Source organism: Canis lupus, chromosome Y, assembly GCF_048164855.1.
Source record: "Canis lupus baileyi chromosome Y, mCanLup2.hap1, whole genome shotgun sequence".
Taxonomy (NCBI): domain Eukaryota; kingdom Metazoa; phylum Chordata; class Mammalia; order Carnivora; family Canidae; genus Canis; species Canis lupus.
Window position 1 is genome coordinate 7010513 of NC_132877.1, and position 20148 is coordinate 7030660.

Consider the following 20148-nt stretch of genomic DNA (forward strand, 5'->3'; position numbering starts at 1 on the left):
CCAGACAGGGATTGGAGCAAAAACTACACAGTTCCCAAAGGCTCAGTTCCAACTGGAACAATCCAATCCCCAAAAGCAGTTGGCCCAAAGGCCTGAACAATTCCAACTGCCACAAATCCATCAAACAGTCCAGTTGAATAGGACTGAAAGCTAACACTTCAAACTGGCACATATCCAGTATGAACAGTGTGACTACAAACAGGATTCAGACCAAAGGCAAGCATAATTCTATCAGAAACAGTCTGATTCCAAGGTGGAGTGAGACTAAAGGCCAAACTATTTTCAGAGATAAAAACAAAAACCAAGGCCTTAAAACAAATCCTAAGTAAAGCATGCATAGCTCATACAGAATGCAGAGATCTCCAAATCCAGGGGGAAAAAAAACTTAACTCTGAAATCCCAGGGTTGGAGAGAAAGCTGTAAGTTCAATCACTTCTATGGGTACCAACACCTGGTGGTTCACCAGTCCTAGAGTTGGTATCTTCTCTGGGAAGAGACCACCCAGTAAAGTAATGCAGCAAAATCATAGGCAACTCTGGAGAACAAAGGAAAGGAGGGCTCTTAATGCTTTTTTGTAGAGGAAAGGGACTTTGGAAAAGCTGTTATAAATAAAAACTCCATTGACTACACTGGGAATTCAAAATATACTGCATTCTCATTGGCTGAACTGTTGTGAGAGGATGGGAGGGAGGGAGAAATAAGCCTTTCTTATGTAAGGATATTAAAGTAATATCTACAAGCAAGATCTGTCTCTTCTGTCCAATTAGCCATTGAGGAGGAATGGTAGGCAGGAATGGTAGGAATGCCAGTTCCCCTTCCAAGCACCATTTTACAGAAGTTTCCTTTTATTGATTTTCATAATATCAACAGAAAAAAGAAGTAGGCTGTGTTCAAAAACAAGAATTCCAAAGGCAGATAGGCTGAATAATATTCTAAATTCAAATAGGGAAAATAAATAAATAAATAAACAAACAAACAAATAAGTAAATAAATTCAAATAGGAAGAGCATTTGAATGCTTCAGTTAAGTATCTGCTTAAGGGTCCTAGGATCAAGCCCTGCAATGGCACCCTGCTCAGCAGGGATTCTAGTCCTTATCCTGTTTGGGCTTTCTCTCTCTTTAAAATAAATAAGTAAATAAACAAATCTTTTACAATAAACAAATTCAGAGAGGGATGTGAATATTTCTTAATGAGAGACAAAGCAAGAAAGCTTTCTTTCTTTGAAAGATATATTTCAAAAGGATCACAGCAGTTGGAAGTTCTCTGCAGTGATTTCTTCCTTGGTTAAATTATTATCCAATGGGAAGCTTTTTAAAATTCTTGAAACCAAGGCTTAAGTCTGACCATTACATCACAATGGAAATAGAAATAAATACCAGCCAACTGAGAAAAACAAAGGCTAGGGATCCCTGGGTGGCGCAGCGGTTCGGCGCCTGCCTTTGGCCCAGGGCGCGATCCTGGAGATCCGGGATCGAATCCCACGTCGGGCTCCCGGTACATGGAGCCTGCTTCTCCCTCTGCCTGTGTCGCTGCCTCTCTCTCTCTCTCTCTGTGCGTGTGACTATCATAAATAAATAAAAATTAAAAAAAAAAGAAAGAGAAACAAAGGCTATGTATTTTGAGTTTACCATAGTAAAAATTATTTTTTTATTTTTTTTTAAGATTTTATTTATTTTTTTTTTAAACTTTCTTTTTTTTATTTATTTATTATAGGCACACAGTGAGAGAGAGAGAGAGAGAGGCAGAGACACAGGCAGAGGGAGAAGCAGGCTCCATGCACCGGGAGCCCGACGTGGGATTCGATCCCGGGTCTCCAGGACCGCACCCTGAGCCAAAGGCAGGCGCCAAACCGCTGCGCCACCCAGGGATCCCCCATAGTAAAAATTAGTTCTGATCATTCTACTCAAGGGTAGGCAGAAGATTAGAAAGCTTTTTTTTTTTTTAAGATTTTTAAAATTTATTCATGAGAGACACAGAGAAAGAAGTGAAAGAGAGAGAGAGAGACACGCAGAGACACAGGCAGAGGGAGAAGCAGGCTCCATGCAGGGAGCCCAATGTGGGACTTAATCCTGGGACTCCAGGATTGAAGGAGGGGTTCCCTAAAAAACTTTATATTGAAAAAAAGTGCCAGGGTTGAAGGGATTCAACCTGCCTAGAAAGGTTTATATTGAAAAAAAGTGCCAAGTCTTTCTGATTGGAGAATATTGGCTAGGGAAGCTGTAGGTAGATAACTAGAAAGGAAGAATCCAGAATACTTCGCTAGGGGGGAGGAGGGCGGAGGGTGGGGGTGAATGGGTGATGAGCACTGGGGGGGGGACATTTGACAGGATGAGCACTGGGTGTTATTCTGTATGTTGGTAAATTGAACACCAATAAAAAATAAATTTATTAAAAAAAATACTTCGCTAGGCATGTATATTTGGCTTTGTTTGCACCTAAATTGAATCGGGATAAAAATTAAGGAACATTCATCTAGGCCATTTTGGAATGTCACCATGAAATTATTGTTTAGCCCAGGATTATTAAAAATAGCAATCTGGTTATTGGAAGTATGATTTATAGCAATCTGGCTATCCAAATTGTTATAGTAAAGGATTGGCATCCTAGGCAGTTAACAGGAGAAAGTTCTGTTTTTATATGTGGTCTGACCATTATCAGTTTCCTTATTATTTTTTAATTGAGACATACTTTTTTTTAATTGAGACATACTTTTTTTTTGAGACATACTTTATAGGAAACATTATATTAGTTTGAGGTATACCCCCACAATAATTGATTATTTGTATTGCTAAAAAGAAAACAACAGATCTCAATGGTGTCAAAACCAAATCACTCACTCAGAGCTTAACCTAACCTAACTGCAGTTTCCTTTTCCCCTGAAGAGCAGTCTTAACTGGTCAGTAATTTCCTGGTCAGTATTGATAATGTAGCATGTCACATGAGCCCATCCAAAGAAAGATGACATACTTTAACTAATAGACCATTTTATTCCCAAGATAAGGGAAATAATTGAAATATTAATATATTGAAATATAATTGAAATAATAATATGTATAGTATAATACAATATAATATAATAATATAATGTATATTTTTTTCTGTTTATGATTTCCTCATCCTGCCTGTGATTATCGTTCCCTTTTTGTAATTCTTTGAAGTTCCCCTCTACCTGCCAGATTGCATACTGCTACATTCATGAATCACTTATTTTATTTTTAGTTTTTATTTATTTATTTTTCCAAGAGAGAGAGGGAGAGAGAGAGAGAGAGAGAAAATGAGTGACAGAAGGAGAGGGAGAAACAGACTCCCCGCTGAGCAGGGATCCTAATGTAGGGCTCAATCTCAGGACTCTGAGATGGTGATCTGAGCTGAAAGAAGACACTTAACTGACTGAACCTCTGAGATGTTCCATGAATCATTTAATAAAGGCAATAAGATTTTCAGTTTTAACATATGGGACAAGTGGCTCACTTTTTTAAGCCTCCAACTTTGGATTTTGGCTCAAGTCATGATCTCAGGGACATAAGCTCTAGCCCCTAGTTAGGCTCCACCCTAAGCATGGAATCTCTTTGAGATTCTCTCTCTCCCTCACTTGCTGTTTCTCTCATTCTGTATCTCCTCTCAAAATAAATAAAATCTTTTTAAAAAAGGAAAAAAACATTTATTGTATGTGTTGTGAAATGATCTCAAGTCTAGCTAAAAATCCATCACCATATGTAATTGCAGTTTTTTGTTTCTCCACATCATATCAGGGAAATACAAATCAAAACCATGAGATATCACCTCACACCAGTCAGAATGGCAGAATGGCTAAAATTAACAAGACAACAAACACCAAATGTTGGCAAGGATTCACAGAGAGGGGAACACTCTTACATGGCTGGTGGGAAAGCAAGCTGATACAGCCACTATGGAAAACAAGATCCTCAGAAAGTTAAATAGAGCTACCCCTATAACCCAGCAATTGCACTACTAGGTATTTACCCCAGAGATACAAATGCAGTGATCTGATGGGACACCTGCACCTCAATATTTACAGCAGCAATGTCCACAATAGCCAAACTGTGGAAGGAGCCACAATGTCCTTCAACAGATGAAGGGATAAAGAAGATGTGGTCTGTATATACAATATAACATTACTCAGCCATCAAAAAGGATAAATACTTATCATTTACATCAACATGAATGGAACTGAAGGGTACTATGCTGTAACAAAATAAGTCAGTCAGAGAAAGACAATTATATGGTTTCACTCATAAGTGGAATATAACAAACAGCACAGAACCTTAGCAGTCGGTTAAGCATCTGCCTTCAACCCAGGTCCAATCCAGGCATCCTAAAATGTATTAATTCTGATTTTAAAATTTATCCAGAATAGCACCATATCTCATATCACCTTCTTTCGTTTTTTGTTTTTGTTTTTTTAAAGATTTTATTTATTTATTCATGAGAGAAAGAGAAGCAGAAACACAGGCAGAGGGAGAAGACGCAGGCTCCATGCAGGGAGCCCACCAATGCAGGACTCTATCCCAGGACTCCAGGATCACTCCCTGGGCCAAAGGCAGGTGGTAAACTGCTGAGCCACCCAGGAATCCCCAACATTCTTTCATATTTTAATGCACTGTCTCCTTTGTATAGTTTTATCTTTGCTACTCCACATGTCTTTCAACCCTACAGAAAATGATGAATTAGGGACACATGGGTGGCTTAGCAGTTGAGTGTCTGCCTTTGGCTCAGGTCGTGATCCCAGGGTCTTGGGAACAAGTCCCACATCGGGCTCCCCACAGGGAGCCTGCTTCTCCCTCTGCTCATGTCGCTGCCTCTATCTCTGTGTGTCCTTTATGAATAAATAAACTCTTTGAAAAAAAAAAAGAAAATGATGAATTCAGAAATTATGTTCTCAGGTTTTTCAAGGATTACAACTAGAAAGTAGTTAATGGATAATTAATAAAACAACACCACAATTCTGCCAATATATAATTCATATAAAGTACAGTTCACTCATTGAAAGTGATCAAGTTAGTGCTTTTGGTATATTACTTTTTTTAATGGTAAATTACATAAAATTTGCTCTGTTAAAGGACAAAAATTCAACAGTGAATTTGAAGAGCTAATTGTCTTTATGAAGTAATTCATGAATTGGGAGACACTTGGGTGACTCAATGATTGAGCATCTGCCTTTGGCTTAGGGTGTGATCCTAGGATCTGAAATCAAGTCCCACATCAGGCTCTTCCTGGGGAGCTTGCTTCTCCCTTTGCCTGTGTCTCTGCCTCTTTCTCTGTGTCTCTCATGAATAAATAAATGAAATATTAAGAAACAGTAATTCATGAATTGGGCAGCATTGTATGCAGTAAGGAGGAGAGAGCCAAAGATTTGTACTAAATGGGAGGTTTTTTTGGAAGAAGTGAGTGTGCGTGTTGGGGGGAGTAATAGTCACTAGCAAGAGAAAAGACAGTTTCCCAGGCAGCTCAGCTTTCATTAAGAATAAAGACAAGATATCTTATTAGGAGAATTGCCTCAAGACAAGATATCTTATTAGGAGAATTGCCTCATTTTTAGGGCAATGAAGAGGGCCCATGTGATAGATAACTTTATTGAATGCTTCCTAGAAAGTCTTTTACTTCCTAGAAAAAGATGTGTGACTCATTCCTGAGCTGAAAGCAGACAGAGCTCAACTGCTGAGCCATCCAGGCGTCCCATTTTTTTTTTTCACATTTTTTATCTAAATGGTAAACAATGATTATCCTTAAAAGTTTTTTTTTAAGATTTTATTTATGTTTTTGAGAGATTGACAGAGATAGCAAGAGACAGCACAAGCATAGGTGAGAGGGAAAACAGACTTCCTGCTCAGCAGAAATGACATGGGGCTGGATGACATGGGGTTGGATTCCAAAACCCTAAGATCATGACCTGAGCTGAAGGCAGATGCTTATTTAGCCTACTGAGCCACCCAGGCACCACATCAACGCTTTTTCTTTAATCTGCTAATAAAAACAAAGTTTCAATCTTTTGTCTTTAGTAGGTCTTTGTCTTTGTCTTTGTCTTCTCATTAAAAGAGTTTTGTTAGTAATTATGTAATTTTCAGCATTTGCCTTTAGAACCTCTTGTTTGCTGTCTTCCCTGTGTAATTAACTATTGAATTCTATAATAATCTGTAATCTTATTTAGGAATGTACTTTAAAAACTACTGATATTTTATTTTATTTTTTTAAGATTTTATTTATTAATGAGAGACACAAAGAGAGGGCAGAGACATATACAGAGGGAGAAACAGGCTCCCTGAGGGGAGCCCGATGGCAGTCTCAATCCCAGGACCTTGAGATCACGATGTGAGCGAAGGTAGATGCTAAACTGCTGAGCCACCCAGGTGCCTCTAAAATGTTCTGCATTTCACAGAGTTCCCAAAATTAAACCTCCAATGAAGTCTTTTTGACTAATAGGCTTGTTTGTTTGGTATGTCAAATTACATGGGAAGTATTGCCAAATAAGTGATGAAAAACCTTCATAGGTTATATTACATGGTTGAATGCTGTAACTCCTTTGGAAATTAGGTAAAATTCTTAAGTTTTTGAATTACCTGCAATACTGGTATCACTTTTAATTCCAATTATTAAAGTCTTGTGTCACAGAATTTCTGCACTTTTAATCCAATTATTAAATCACTTTTAAATCCAATCACTTTTAATTCCAATTATTAAAGTCTTGTGTCACAGAATTTCAACTGCACTGTAATGATAAAAATAGGTCTTTGATACCTTTAAGATTGTAAAACTAAAATGAGAAAGAATTCCTGGAACCAATGAGAAAACTGTATTTAAATAGACTCCTGGTTTAAAATATGCGTACATCTTTAATATTTGCCTCTCCATATTTAGAGCTATCTATGACTCAGAAACTTGTTAAAACTATTTCTCTGTAGAGATGCCTGGGTGGCTCAGAGGTTTAGCACCTGCCTTAGGCCCAGGGTGTGATCCTGGGGTCCCAGGATTGAGTCCCACCAACCCGGGGATTGGGTTCCCTGCATGGAACCTGCTTTCCCTTTGCCTCTATCTCTTCCTCTCTCTGTGTGTCTCTTGTGAATAAATAAATAAAATCTTAAAAATAAATAAATAAAAATCCTTATGAAAAGTTCAGGAAGGCAGGTTAAAAAGAAAAAAAGGCAGGGCGGTGGGGGGGGGGACACCCAGGTGGCTCAGCAATTAAGCATCTGCCTTTGACTCAGGGCGTAATCCTAGAGTTCCTGGATCAAGTCCCACATCAGGCTCCCTGCATGGAGCCTGCTTCTCCCTCTGCCTGTGTCTCTGCCTCTCTCTCTGTGTCTCTCTCATGAATAAATAAATAAAATCTTAAAAAAAAAAAAAAGACTGATATGGCCAATTACTATTAACAGTGTGCTTATGTAAGTAATTAGGCTGTGTGTTAATATTGGACTTATTTTCAAATAAATTCATCGTAACTGGGGCACCTGGGTGGCTCAGTGGCTGAGTATCTGCCTTTGGCTCAGATTATGATCCTGGAGTTCCAGGATGGAGTCCAGCTTCTCCGAGGAGTCTGCTTCTCTTGGTGCCTGTGTCTCTGTCTCTCTCTGTGTCTTTCATGAACCAATAAATAAAATCTTAAAAAACAAAACAAAAAAAACTTGATGATCTTTGATGGAAATCAGGGAGAGAAATTGTTTTAGTAATAGACTTTTGTAGATATAAGATTAGATTTTTTTTTTAAGATTTTATTTATTTATCCATGAGAGACATAGAGAGAGAGAGAGAGAGAGAGAGAGAGAGAGAGAGGCAGAGACACAGGCAGATGAAGAAGCAGGCTCCATGCAGGGAGCCTGACATGGGACTTGATCCCAGGTCTCCAGGATCACAACCTCCGCTGAAGGTGCGCTAAACTGCTGAGCCACCCACGCTGCCCTGTTGTTTCCTTCTAAAACTGCCTGCATCCTGAATTACCTGATTTCCTCAAATGTGTGGCTGTGACTCTCCAAATAGGTTTCCAGCTTTCTCCCATTCTGTTCATATGGCATCACTGAGCAATAAAACTGCCCTTTTCCCCAAAAGCTTGCAGAGTGAGGCTTGAATTTGAGATAAACTTCAGAGAAACTGCCACAATGGCCCAGGTTTAGACAGTCTGCATTGCATGTGTGCCATTTCTGGGGGTTACTCAGAATGATTGCCACAGACATATAGATAACTGAAAAAATTTATTGCAGCTGTCCTGATTTAATGGATATGCATTTGGAAATCCAGATTGAGGTGTTCATGGATTGAAACACTTTTATGCATCAAAGACATCAAATCCTAAGACTGGTCTGCAATGGTTCTAAAATATATACAACTTTGAGGCCCCAAACCTGGAAAACAGCAGGCAATTTTTAAAATTTGGTTGAAGATTTTCTATGCCATGCAGAAAAGACTTCAGAAGTTGTCAAAACACTTTTCAGTGACATAATTCCTAGGTTATCATAAAATGATAACAACAGTGAAAGTGGAGCAGCATTGTGGTAAAAGTCATATAAGTAGAGCCCAATGCCTTGGACATTCCATAAAAATTATACACTTTTTAGAGACCCCCACCAAATTGAAAATAGAAAAAAATGAACTTCATCAAAGATACACACAGAAACTAACTTTACTTGGGACGAAGCCTTGCCAGATGCCCCACTGAAGTTAAGAGTGGCCCCCTTGAAATAGACTTGGTTTAAGCCCTTGTGAAATTGTTATATGGACAATTCTTTCTATGCGCTTTATGATTTAGAGTATCTCACAGGAATTATAGTAGGGAACTGTATCAAGAGCAAAAATCTTGGTGATGCAGAGTGTTGGCTTTCAACCTGTAACTAAAGGATATTTCTAAATGAGAGCAGAAACATTTCCCTAACTCAATCTTTGCCCCATTTCAGCAAGAAGTAATAGCATTGTTCTAATTCCCTCAAGAATAGGAATGATCAGGGCAGCCTGGGTGGCTCAGTGGTTTAGCGCTGCCTTTAAGGCCATGGTGTGACCTAGGGACCCGGGATCAAGTCCCACATCAGGCTCCCGGTGTTGAAGCTCAATGATTTAGCACCTTCTTCAGCCCAGGGTATGATCCTGGAGTTCCAGGATGGAGTCCCATATCAGGCTCCCTGCATGGAGCCTGCTTCTCCCTCTACCTGTGTCTCTGCCTCTCTGTCTTTCTCTGTGTTCTCATGAATAAATAAATAAAATCTTTTAAAAAGAACAGGAATAATCAAAACGCAGTGGGGATTCAAACTGATTACCAAAGGTTAATGGTTACTAATAAGGACAACTGCAAATTTCTACCTAGACCTTTTCATTTATTTAGCTTTAGATTTTGCTGATTCTCCTACTTTAAGGAGCTGGATTTGAAAGTTGCCCTCCCATGTCCTCATTTGCCTGCCACTCAAATAAATCCTTCTCTTGCTACCTATTCCATGTTTCAGTAATTGTCTTGCCAGGTTCTGAGCAGGTAAACATTGTTTTGGTTAGTTTTTCCTGTTTCATTTACAGCTTAGCTTTTTGATACAAGAGGCCCAGTTTTGGCTTATTACGACTTTGACATGTTTTCTTCACTAAACTTAATGTTTTGTAGCTTTTGATTGAAAGGGAGATATGTGGCTCTTCCTCTCATTGAACACTTACAGGAATTTCATAGGGATTTCAATATTCTCCTGTCTCATGGAATAAGGAAGACTGAGAAGAAGGAGAGAAATGGGGAAATTGCTGGTCATTCAGTAAAGAAGTCAGAACACAAAATGTTTATTAAGTTTACTCTTTTATATGGGGATGGTCTATGGCACTCTAAAATAATCACAACAGTAGCATCAAAGATCAATAATCACAGATCTCAATAATAAATTTAATAATAATGCAAATATTAAAATATTATGAGGATTATGAAAATGGGGCCCAGATACGCAAAATCGGCAGATGGTTTTGGAAAAATGTCATCAATACACTTCCCAAGGTAAGCTTGAAACAAACTTGCAATTATAAAAAATATAGTACCTGTGGAAGCACACTAAAATAAGGTATGTCTGTACTTTCATATGTATTTTAGATATTTGTTTGGTTTTGAATCCAGTTCAGAACCAGTTCTAGTTCAGTTCTAGTTCTAGTCTAGTTCAGTTCTAGACTTTTGTTTTTTGGAAGGCTTTTGATTAATGAATCAATTTCCACTCTAGTAATCACTGTTCTAATTTTCTATTTCTTTATGATTCACTCTTTGTAAGTTATAAATTTCTATGCATTTTATCCTTTTCTTCTGGGTTGTCCAGTTTGTTGGTGAATAATTATTTATAGTTATCTCTTACAATTCTTTGTATTTCTGTGGTATCACTGGTAATGTTCTTTTTTCCTTTCTAATTTTGTTTTAGCCATTTCTCTTTTTCTTGATGAGTCTTGCTACAATCCTTTTATCTTCCAAAAAATCAGTTCCTAGTTTCATTGATTCCTTTTTTTAAAAAAATTATTTGAGGGAGAGAGAGAGAGAGATCACACACATGAGAGGGGGAGAGGCAGGTAGAGTGCTAAGCAGACTCCCTGCTGAGTGGGAAGCCTGCTGCAGGCTCCACCCCATTACCATAAGATCCTGACCTGAGTCCAGAGCTTAACCAACTGAGCCACCTAGGTGTCCCTGATCTTTTGAATTGTATTTTAAGGCATTAGTTCCCTAGTTTTTGTTCTGATTGTATTTCTTCTACAAATTTAGGATTCATTTCTCTCTTTTCTAGTGTTTGAAGTGTAAAGTTAAATTATTTATTTGAGATCTTGTTTCCCTAATTGAGGCATTTAGCACTTTGAACTTCTCTGTTAGAACTTCTATGTTGTGCTTCCACTTTCATTTCTCTTGGGATATTAAACTTTTTTTCTTTCATTTCTTCTTTGAACAATTAATTGTTCAGTATTTTTTTAAGAATTTAATTATTATCTTATTTATTTATTTTTGATATTTTATTTATTTATTCATGAGAAACATACACACAGAGAGAGGCAGAGACAAAGGCAGAGGGAGAAGCAGGCTCCATGCAGGGAGCCTGATGTGGGACTTGATCCCAGGACTCAGGGATCACGCCCTGGGTGGAAGGCAGGCACTAAACTGCTGAGCCACCCGGGATCCCCTAATTGTTTAAATTTTAAAACATTATTCATTTTTAAATGAAGTATGGTTGTCATGTATTGTATTAGTTTCTGGCCTACAACATAGTGATTTAACATATACATGTCATAAAAAAAAAAAAAAAAAAACATATACATGTCATGAAGTGCTCATTAGAATAAGTGTAGTTACCATTTGTCACCTTACAAAGTTTGTATAATAATAGAGTATTAAAGACAGTATATATAGACTATTTCCTATATAGTATATATAGGTTATATATATATATATATATATATATATATATATATATATATTTTTTTTTAGGTTATATATATTATTGACAATATTATAGATTATTCCCTAAGCTGAACTTTTTGTCTCTGTAACTTATTTACTTTATAACTGGACTTGCACCTTTTACTCCCCTTCACATATTTTGGCCTGTACCTACATCTCTCTGAAAACCACATTTATCCTCTATATTTAATACTGTGTTTCTTTCTTTTTAAAAAAATTTTATTTATTCATGAGAGACACAAAGAGAGAGGCAGAGACATAGGCAGAGGGAGAAGCACTCCACACAGCGAGCCCAAAGTGGGACTCGATCCCAGGACCCTGGGATCATTCCCTGAGCCAAAGACGGATGCTCAACCACTGAGCCACCCTAGTACTCATAAAACAGGAATTTAATGATGACTATTGTTTTGATTAAAGTGTTTTGTTGTTTTCGAAATATTGAAACATGCCTGCATAGTGAAAAAAAATTCTTTATCAATTAACTTATTCTATAATTCTTAAAAAAAGATTTTATTTTCTTATTCATGAGAGACACAGAGAAAGGGAGGCAGAGACACACGCAGAGGGAGAAGCAGGCTCCATGCAGGGAGCCTGATGTGGGACTTGATCCCGGGACTCCAGGATCATGTCCTGGGCTGCAGGCAGGTGCTAAACCAGTGAGCCACCCAGAGATCCCTTTATTCTGTAATTTGAAACATTTTCAAGTTGCATTTGGGAGTAGTGGCAGTATTACTTTTATATAATAATCTTCATAGGCAATTACACTCCTACTCCTCCCTACCCCAATTAGATAGTTTATATATGTTGGCATAACTGGTTCTGTATGCCATTATCTGTACATCTCTGATTAATCACCTTCTTTTGTTTTCCCTTTTTTTGAAATGTAAAATTAATACAGTATTATAATATTATTTTCAGGTATATAAATAATGATTAAATACTTCTATACATTACTCAGTGCTCATCATAACAAGTGTACTCTTCATACCCTTAACCTGTCTCAACTATCCCTCATCCATCTTCCTTTTAGTTTCCTCTCTATTTTTAGTTTCCACCAGTTTCCTCTCTATATTTAAGAGTCTCTTTTGTTTATCCCTTTGTTCATTTATTTTGTTTCTTAAATACCACCTATGGTACAATCATATGGTATTTGTCTCACTTTGACTTATTTTACTTACTATTACACCATCTGGGTCCATCCATGTTGTTATAAATGGCAGGATCTTTTTACTCTTTTTAGCTTTATGGCTGAGTAATATGCTACTCTATATAGCATCTTGATTCATCTGTTTCTAGACTGTTGATAGACAACTTGTGTTGTTTCCATATCTTGTCTATTGTTAATAATGCTATAATAAATACAAGGGTGAAACTATCTTTTTGAAACAGTGTTTTCATTTTTTAAGGCTTGATATCCAGTGGTGGAATTATCAGATCATATAGTAATTTCACTTTTAATTTTTAATTTTTTAATATTTTCCACAGTGGCTGCACCAATTTACATTCTCACCAATACTGTGACAGTGTGTGAGTATTGCCTATTATTCATATCTTTGCCAGTACTTGTTATTTCTTGTCTTTTTTTATTCTAGCCATTCTGGCAGTTATAAGGTAATGTCTCACTGTGGGCAGTGAACTCTGATTTGCATTGTATGGAAATGCAGTTTGATTTGCATTTTCTTGTTACTTTGTGATGTTGAACATATGGTTTTTTAAAATATTTTATTCATTTATTCATGAGAGACATACAGAGAAATAGAGACATGAGCAGAGAGAGAGAAGCACACTCTTCACAGGGAGCGTGATATGGGACTCGATCCCAAGTCTCCAGAACCACACCCTGGGCCTAAGGCAGATGCCCAACCATTGAGCCACACAAATGTCCCAAAAGATAGGAGTCGAACATCTGTTAAAGTGTCTATTGGCCAAACTGTAAGTCTTCTTTAGAAAAATGTCTATTTAGGCCTGGCCACCATCATCGTGCGTTAGGAGGTGTGAGGCCAAGGACCTGTGGGATCGAGGCTGGTCCCTGAGACACAGTGCTGCAGTGCAGTGAGGGAGCGAGAGATGGCAGTGGCAGACGGTGGCAGAGAGCTGCACATCCACTGAATCATGCTCACATCCTCCACAGGGCCAAGAGAGCGGGCTTGTCCTGTATGGGACAAGATATCTTCTGTCTTAGAAGAAAACCACAGTAAGAGGGCGGGTCAAGATGGCGGAGGACTAGGGGTCCTCAACTCACTTGGCCCACGAGCTCACCTAGATTACTTTCAAACCATCCTGAAAATCTACAAATTTGGACTGAGTTTTAAAAGAGAGAACAGCTGGTACACTGCAGAGAGAGAAGGTTTTTGCTTCTAACAAGGTAGAAAGGCAGAAAAAATAAAATAAAATGGAATCAAGTTGGGGAGGGGTCCTGCAAGTGTCCAGGCTAAAGAAAGGTGGTGAAGCCTCAGGACAGGAAAGACCAGCCCCAGAGAAGCAGGAACTTTAAAAAATCTGCACCGGGTACTTCCCGGAGGGAAAGGCACTTAGCAGGGAAATCCAGCAGAAACGCAGGAGGAGCTTTGGAGCCTCTGGTTTCCTGTAGTCACTAACAGAAAAAGTGCACCACAGGGGAGAGCAGGGCACAAACTGGGCGGATCTCAGTAAAGGGGTGGAGCGCACACCTGGCGGGGCCTCGGGGAGAGGCTGGTCGGTCAGGCGGTGGCTCCGGGTGGAGGGGTCTGTGCCCTGCTGCCTTCAGGAGCCACGTGCCCAGGAGCACAATTCCACCAGCACAGGTCCTGAATCCCAGGGTGCTGGGTGGACACAGCCCAGGATCTTGTGTTCCCCCAAGGACAGGCGGAGGACTCTCCTGCCGCCGGGTGCCCCAAAGCTATGCAGATCAGTGCCCCCCCCCCCCACCTCGCCCCTGCCCTGGGAGCATCTAGACCACTGCGTCCTGGGACACTGTAGTAGTTAACCTCTGGAGCTGACTCCAGAGCTGGAGACCTGGCCACCACCAGTGTTGTTCCTCCTGGTGTCATCCTGTGCCTGGGATGGAGCGGGGCTGCTGGGGAACAAGGGCCTCACAGGATTAACATCTCCCACTGAGCCATGGCAGGGGTCGAGGCAGCTACCCCAGGTGCACACAACTGAGAATCAGCACGCAGCGCAGCCCCCCACCCCGCCTTCCGCCCAGATCAGCTGGAAGGACAGGGGAAGAGCAAGTTCTTGACCAACCAGCCCTGGAAAGCTCCAGGGGAAGTCAATGGACGTACAGTATATAGAACCAGAGGGTACCACTCCTATTTTTTTTCTTCCTTTTTCCAGTACAACTCGGTTTTATATCAGACTGTAAATTTCTATTTTTTTCTCTTTTCCCACCTTAACTACAATATTTTACCACCTCTTCATTTTTAAGATTCTTCCTTTTTGACTTTCACATTTCTACAATTACAGGTCCTAGATATGTTTTCCACTTCTAGATTACCTTCAACATACTCAACTTAATTTGGGAAGATATACAAGATATGTTTCTTTATTTTGTGTTTTTTGTTTTCTCTGCCTCACTCTGTTCTACAATGGCAGAAGTTAATAACTTCTGAAACATGACCAGCATGCACCCAGAACCAAGTGGTATACCATGCTGGTTCATTCTGTGAGATTCCTCATTCCCATTCTGCCCCCTCTTTTATGTCATTTATGTTTTGGTGATCAGTGTTGGGTCCTTCTACAAGTATTTCTGGTTTATATAAATTTGGGACTGAGCATCTTCTTCTTTTTTTTTTTTTTTGTTTTGTTTTGTTTTGTTTTTTAGCATCTTCTAATATACAGAACTTAATAGACTCAGAAACAAGAGGATCACCCTCTAGGACTCCTCAGGTAGACTACATTCTCCATCCACCTCAACTTCATCACCACCACCATCTCCCAGTCCCCACCCCTTTTTTTCTTCTCTTTTTTTTTTCTTTTTTCTTTCTCTTCTTATTTGGGAGTCTCAGCCTTTTATTTTTTACTACTTTGTTTTAAAATTTGTTTCTTACTTTAGTGGTCCTTTGGTTTTATATCTTTGTTTTAATTTTCCAGTTTCTGACAGGGCAGAAACATCTAGGGTGAAATTTACTTAGGTAAATTAGGGCTTAGGACTCAGCCCACTTATACAGCCACTCTGCACTGAGCAAAATGACTAGAAAGAAGAACTCACCACAAAATAAAGAATCAGAAACAGTATTGTCTGCCATAGAGTTACAGAATTTGGATTACAATTCAATCTCAGAAACCAATTCAGAAGCACAATTATAAAGCTACTGGTGGCTCTGGAAAAAAGCATAAAGGAATCAAGAGACTTCATGATTGCAGAACTTAGATCTAATCAGGCTGAAATGAAAAATCAATTAAATGAGATGCAATCCAAACTGGAAGCCCTAACAATGAGGGTTAGTGAGGTAGAAGAACGAGTGAGTGACATAGAGGACAAGTTGATGGCAAGGAAGGGAGCTGAGGAAAAAGATAAAAACTATTAAAAGACCATGAGGAAAGGTTAAGAGAAATAAAAGACAGCCTCAGAAGGAAAAATCTATGTATAATTAGGGTTCCACATGCGCCAAGGGAGACAGAGGACAAGAAAACATATTTGAACAAATCATAGCTGAGACCTTCCCTAATTTGGGGGGAAACAGGCATTCAGATCCAAGAGATAGAGAGCCCCCCCCCCAAATCAATAAAAACCATTCAACACTTTGACATTTAATAGTGAAACTTGCAAATTCCAAAGATAAAGAGAAAATCCTTAAAGCAGCAAGAGACAAGAGATCCCTAACTTATATGGGGAGAAATATTAGATTAACAGCAGGCCTCTCTCCACAGAGACCTGGCAAGCCAGAAATGGCTGGCACGATATATTCAGGGTCCTAAATGAGAAGAACATGTAGCCAAGAAAACTCTATCCAGCAAGGCTCTCATTCAGAATACAAGGAGAGATAAAGAGCTTCCAAGATAGGCAGAAACTGAAAGAATATGTGACCACCAAATCACGTCTGCAAGAAATATTATTTTTTTTAGAGATTATTTATTTATTTATTCATGATAGTCACAGAGAGAGGAGAGAGAGAGACAGAGACAGAGGCAGAGGGAGAAGCAGGCTCCATGCCGGAGCCCCATGCCGGACTCAATACCGGGACTCTAGGATGCGCCCTGGGCCAAAGGCAGGCGCTAAACTGCTGAGCCACCCAGGGATCCCTGCAAAAAATATTAAGGTGGAATCACTAAAACAAAGAGGCAGCCCAAAGAAATAATCCACAAAAACAGGGACTGAATAGGTATTACGATGACACTAAATTCATATCTGTCAATAGTAACTCTGAATGTGAATGGGCTAAGTAATCCCATCAAAAGAAGCAGGGTTTCAGACTGGATAAAAAAGACAGACCCATCTATTTGCTGTCTACAAGAGACTCATTTTAGACCTAAGCACACCTCCAGTCTGAAAATGAAAGGTTGGAGAACCATTTACCATTCAAATGGTCCTCAAAAGAAAGCAGGGGTAGCAATCCTCATATCAGATAAATTAAAGTTTATCCCAAAGACTGTAGTAAGAGATGAAGAGGGACACTATATCATACTTAAGGGGACCATCATCATAATCATCCAACAAGAGGACCTAGCAATCATAAATATTAATGCCCCTAATGTGGCAGCTGCCAAGTATATCAATCAATTAATAACCAAAGCAAAGACACACTTAGATAATAATACGCTAATACTGGAAGACTTCAACATGGCACTTTATTTCAACATAACTAAAAGACAACCTAAAGAATGGGAGAAGATATTTGCAAATGACCTATCAGATAAAGGGCTAGTATCAAAGATCTGTAAAGAACTATTAAACTCAACAGCAAAGAAACAAACAATCCAGTCATGAAATGGGCAGAAGACATGAACAGGAATTTCACTAAAGAAGGCATACACATGGACAACAAGCACATGAGAAAATGCTCTGTATCGCTTGCCATCAGGGAAATACAAATCAAAACCACAATGAGATACCACCTCACACCACTGAGAATGGTGAAAATTAACAAACGACAAATGTTGGAGAGGATGTGGAGAAAGGGGAACCCTCTTGCACTGCTGGTGGGAATGTGAAGTGGTACAGCCACTGAAGAACAGTGTGGAGGTTCCTCAAAGAGTTAAAAGTAGAGCTAGCCTATGACCCAGCAATTGCACTGCTGGGGACTTACCCTAAAGATACAGATGGATTCAAATGGCAGGACACCTGTACCCCAATGTTTATTTTATTTTTTTTTAATTTTTTATTTATTTATGATAGTCACAGAGAGAGAGAGAGAGAGGCAGAGACATAGGCAGAGGGAGAAGCAGGCTCCACGCACCAGGAGCCCGACGTGGGATTCAATCCCGGGTCTCCAAGATCGTGCCCTGGGCCAAAGGCAGGCGCTAAACCGCTGCGCCACCCAGGGATCCCTACTCCAATGTTTATAGCAGCAATGTCCACAATAGCCAAACTGTGAAAGGAGCCTCAGTTCCATTGAAAGATGAATGGATAAAGAAGATGTGGTCTATATATACAATGGAATATTCCTCAGCCATTAGAAGATGTGGTCTATATATACAATGGAATATTCCTCAGCCATTAGAAGATGTGGTCTATATATACAATGGAATATTCCTCAGCCATTAGAAATGATGAATACCCACCATTTGCTTCAACGTGGATGGAACTGGAAGGTATTATGCTGAGTGAAGTAAGTCAATAGGAGGACAAACATTATATGTTTTTATTCATTCAGGGAATATAAAAAAATAGTGAAAGGGAATACAAGAGAAAAGAGAAAATGAGTGGGAAATATCAGAGCGGGTGACAGAACATGAGAGACTTCTAACTGGGAAAAGAACAGGGGTAATGGAAGGGAAGGTGGGCAGGGGTTGGAGTGTTGGGCACTGAGGGGGCACTTGATGGGAAGAGCACTGGGTGTTATAGTATGTTGGCAAATCAAACTCCAATTAAAAAAATACAAAAAAGAAGAAGAAGAGAAGAAGGAAAAGAAGAAGGAGGAGGAGGGGGAGGAGGAGGAGGGGGAGGGGGAGGAGGAAGAAGAGGAGGAGGAGGAGGAAGAAGAGGAGGAGGAGGAGGAAGAAGAGGAGGAGGAGGAGGAAGAAGAGGAGGAGGAGGAGGAAGAAGAGGAGGGGGAGGAGGAGGAGGAGGAGGAGGAGGAGGAAGAAGAAGAAAAGTAAAAAGAGAGGCACACCTAGGTGACTCAGGGTCGAGCGTGGGTGTGATCCCAGGTCTGGGGATGAGTACCACACTGGCTACCCTCAGGGAGCTTACTTTTCCCTATTCTTATGTCTCTGCTTCTCTCTGTGTCTCTCGTGAATAAATAAATAAAATATTTTAAAAAATAAAGCAAAAAGAAAGAATAACCTTATCCCACAGAGCAGTGCCACCAGAAAACAAACAACTAAACCCACATAAAACAATCCATACACTAAAGCAGTTAGGCCTTTCTCCTGATCTGATTGCTAAAGTTTAGAGTCCATGAAAATAGCTATAAAGAAAAACATTTCTATGTAAGTGTAGAAATAATGGCTGTCAAGTAGGAAAGATCGCTGAGAAGATGCTCCATATCCTTGATGGCAAATATACCAAGCTCAGGAACCGCCACCCTCAATGTCAAACCCAAAGATCATTCATCAGCACAGGCGGAATCCCATTTTCATACATTCCATTGATCTGGAGCAGACTACCTAAACTGAGAAAGCTGTGAAATTTCATGCAACTCGGCAGAAGCTATGTGAATCTGATGGTGGACTTTTGTCGCGAGACTTCAGAGTCTGAAGAATATTGGAAAAACCCCAGGGAACTCCATAGGGAAAAAAGTTCTCTCTTCTGCATTAAATTCATGTGTATGGAACCTAATAATGACTTTTATTTATTTTTTTTATGTCATAATAATTTTTTTAATTTATTTTTTATTGGTGTTCAATTTACCAGCATACAGAATAACCCCCAGTGCCCGTCACCCATTCACTCCCACCCCCCGCCCTCCTCCCCTTCTACTACCCCTAGTTCGTTTCCCAGAGTTAGCAGTCTTTACGTTCTGTCTCCCTTTCTGATATTTCCCACACATTTCTTCTCCCTTCCCTTATATTCCCTTTCACTATTATTTATATTCCCCAAATAAAAGAGAACATATAATGTTTGTCCTTCTCCGACTGACTTACTTCACTCAGCTAATAATGACTTTTAGATTGTTGATATAGGAGGAGTAACATTTCATAATGTTTGTTAATTGGCAATATATGAACTCAGATTTGAATATTCGAGTACCAAATAGTCCTCCAGAGCAGCCAGCAAACTATGTAATGAAAGCCATCCTAGCTCATGGCCTGTTTTTGTAAATAGCATTTTTATTGGAATAAAGCACACCAATTTGTTTGCAAAAAGAAAGAAAGAAAGAAAGAAAGAAAGAAAGAAAGAAAGAAAGAAAGAAAGCAAGCTTACCCCCCCGAGCTTTTCATCCATCCCCGCATCCGCTTACTTCTAGTAACCGACAGTTCTATATCATTAAGAGTCTGATTTTTGTTTTTTTTTTTCTTTGTTTTTCTGTTTTGTTTCTTAAACTCCACCTCTGAGTGAAATATGGTATTTATCTTTGCCTTATTTCATTTAGCATAATATTCTCCAGCTCCATCTATGTCATTGCTAATGACAAGATTTCTAATAATATTCTACTGTATATATACA

The 20148-nt window shown here is 39.3% G+C and overlaps 1 long non-coding RNA gene across 2 annotated transcripts in view; it reads left to right on the plus strand.

Annotated features, from left to right (window-relative positions):
* LOC140629036 (uncharacterized) overlaps window positions 1-20148 on the plus strand; it is a 39779-nt gene that overhangs the window by 11442 nt on the left and 8189 nt on the right. Inside the window, exons 2-3 of one of the 2 annotated variants that reach the window (XR_012026908.1) lie at window positions 12885-12926; window positions 15202-15266. This is a non-coding gene — a long non-coding RNA (uncharacterized lncRNA). The remainder of the gene's footprint in view (window positions 1-12884; window positions 12927-15201; window positions 15267-20148) is intronic. The other variant, XR_012026909.1, reaches the window with a different exon arrangement.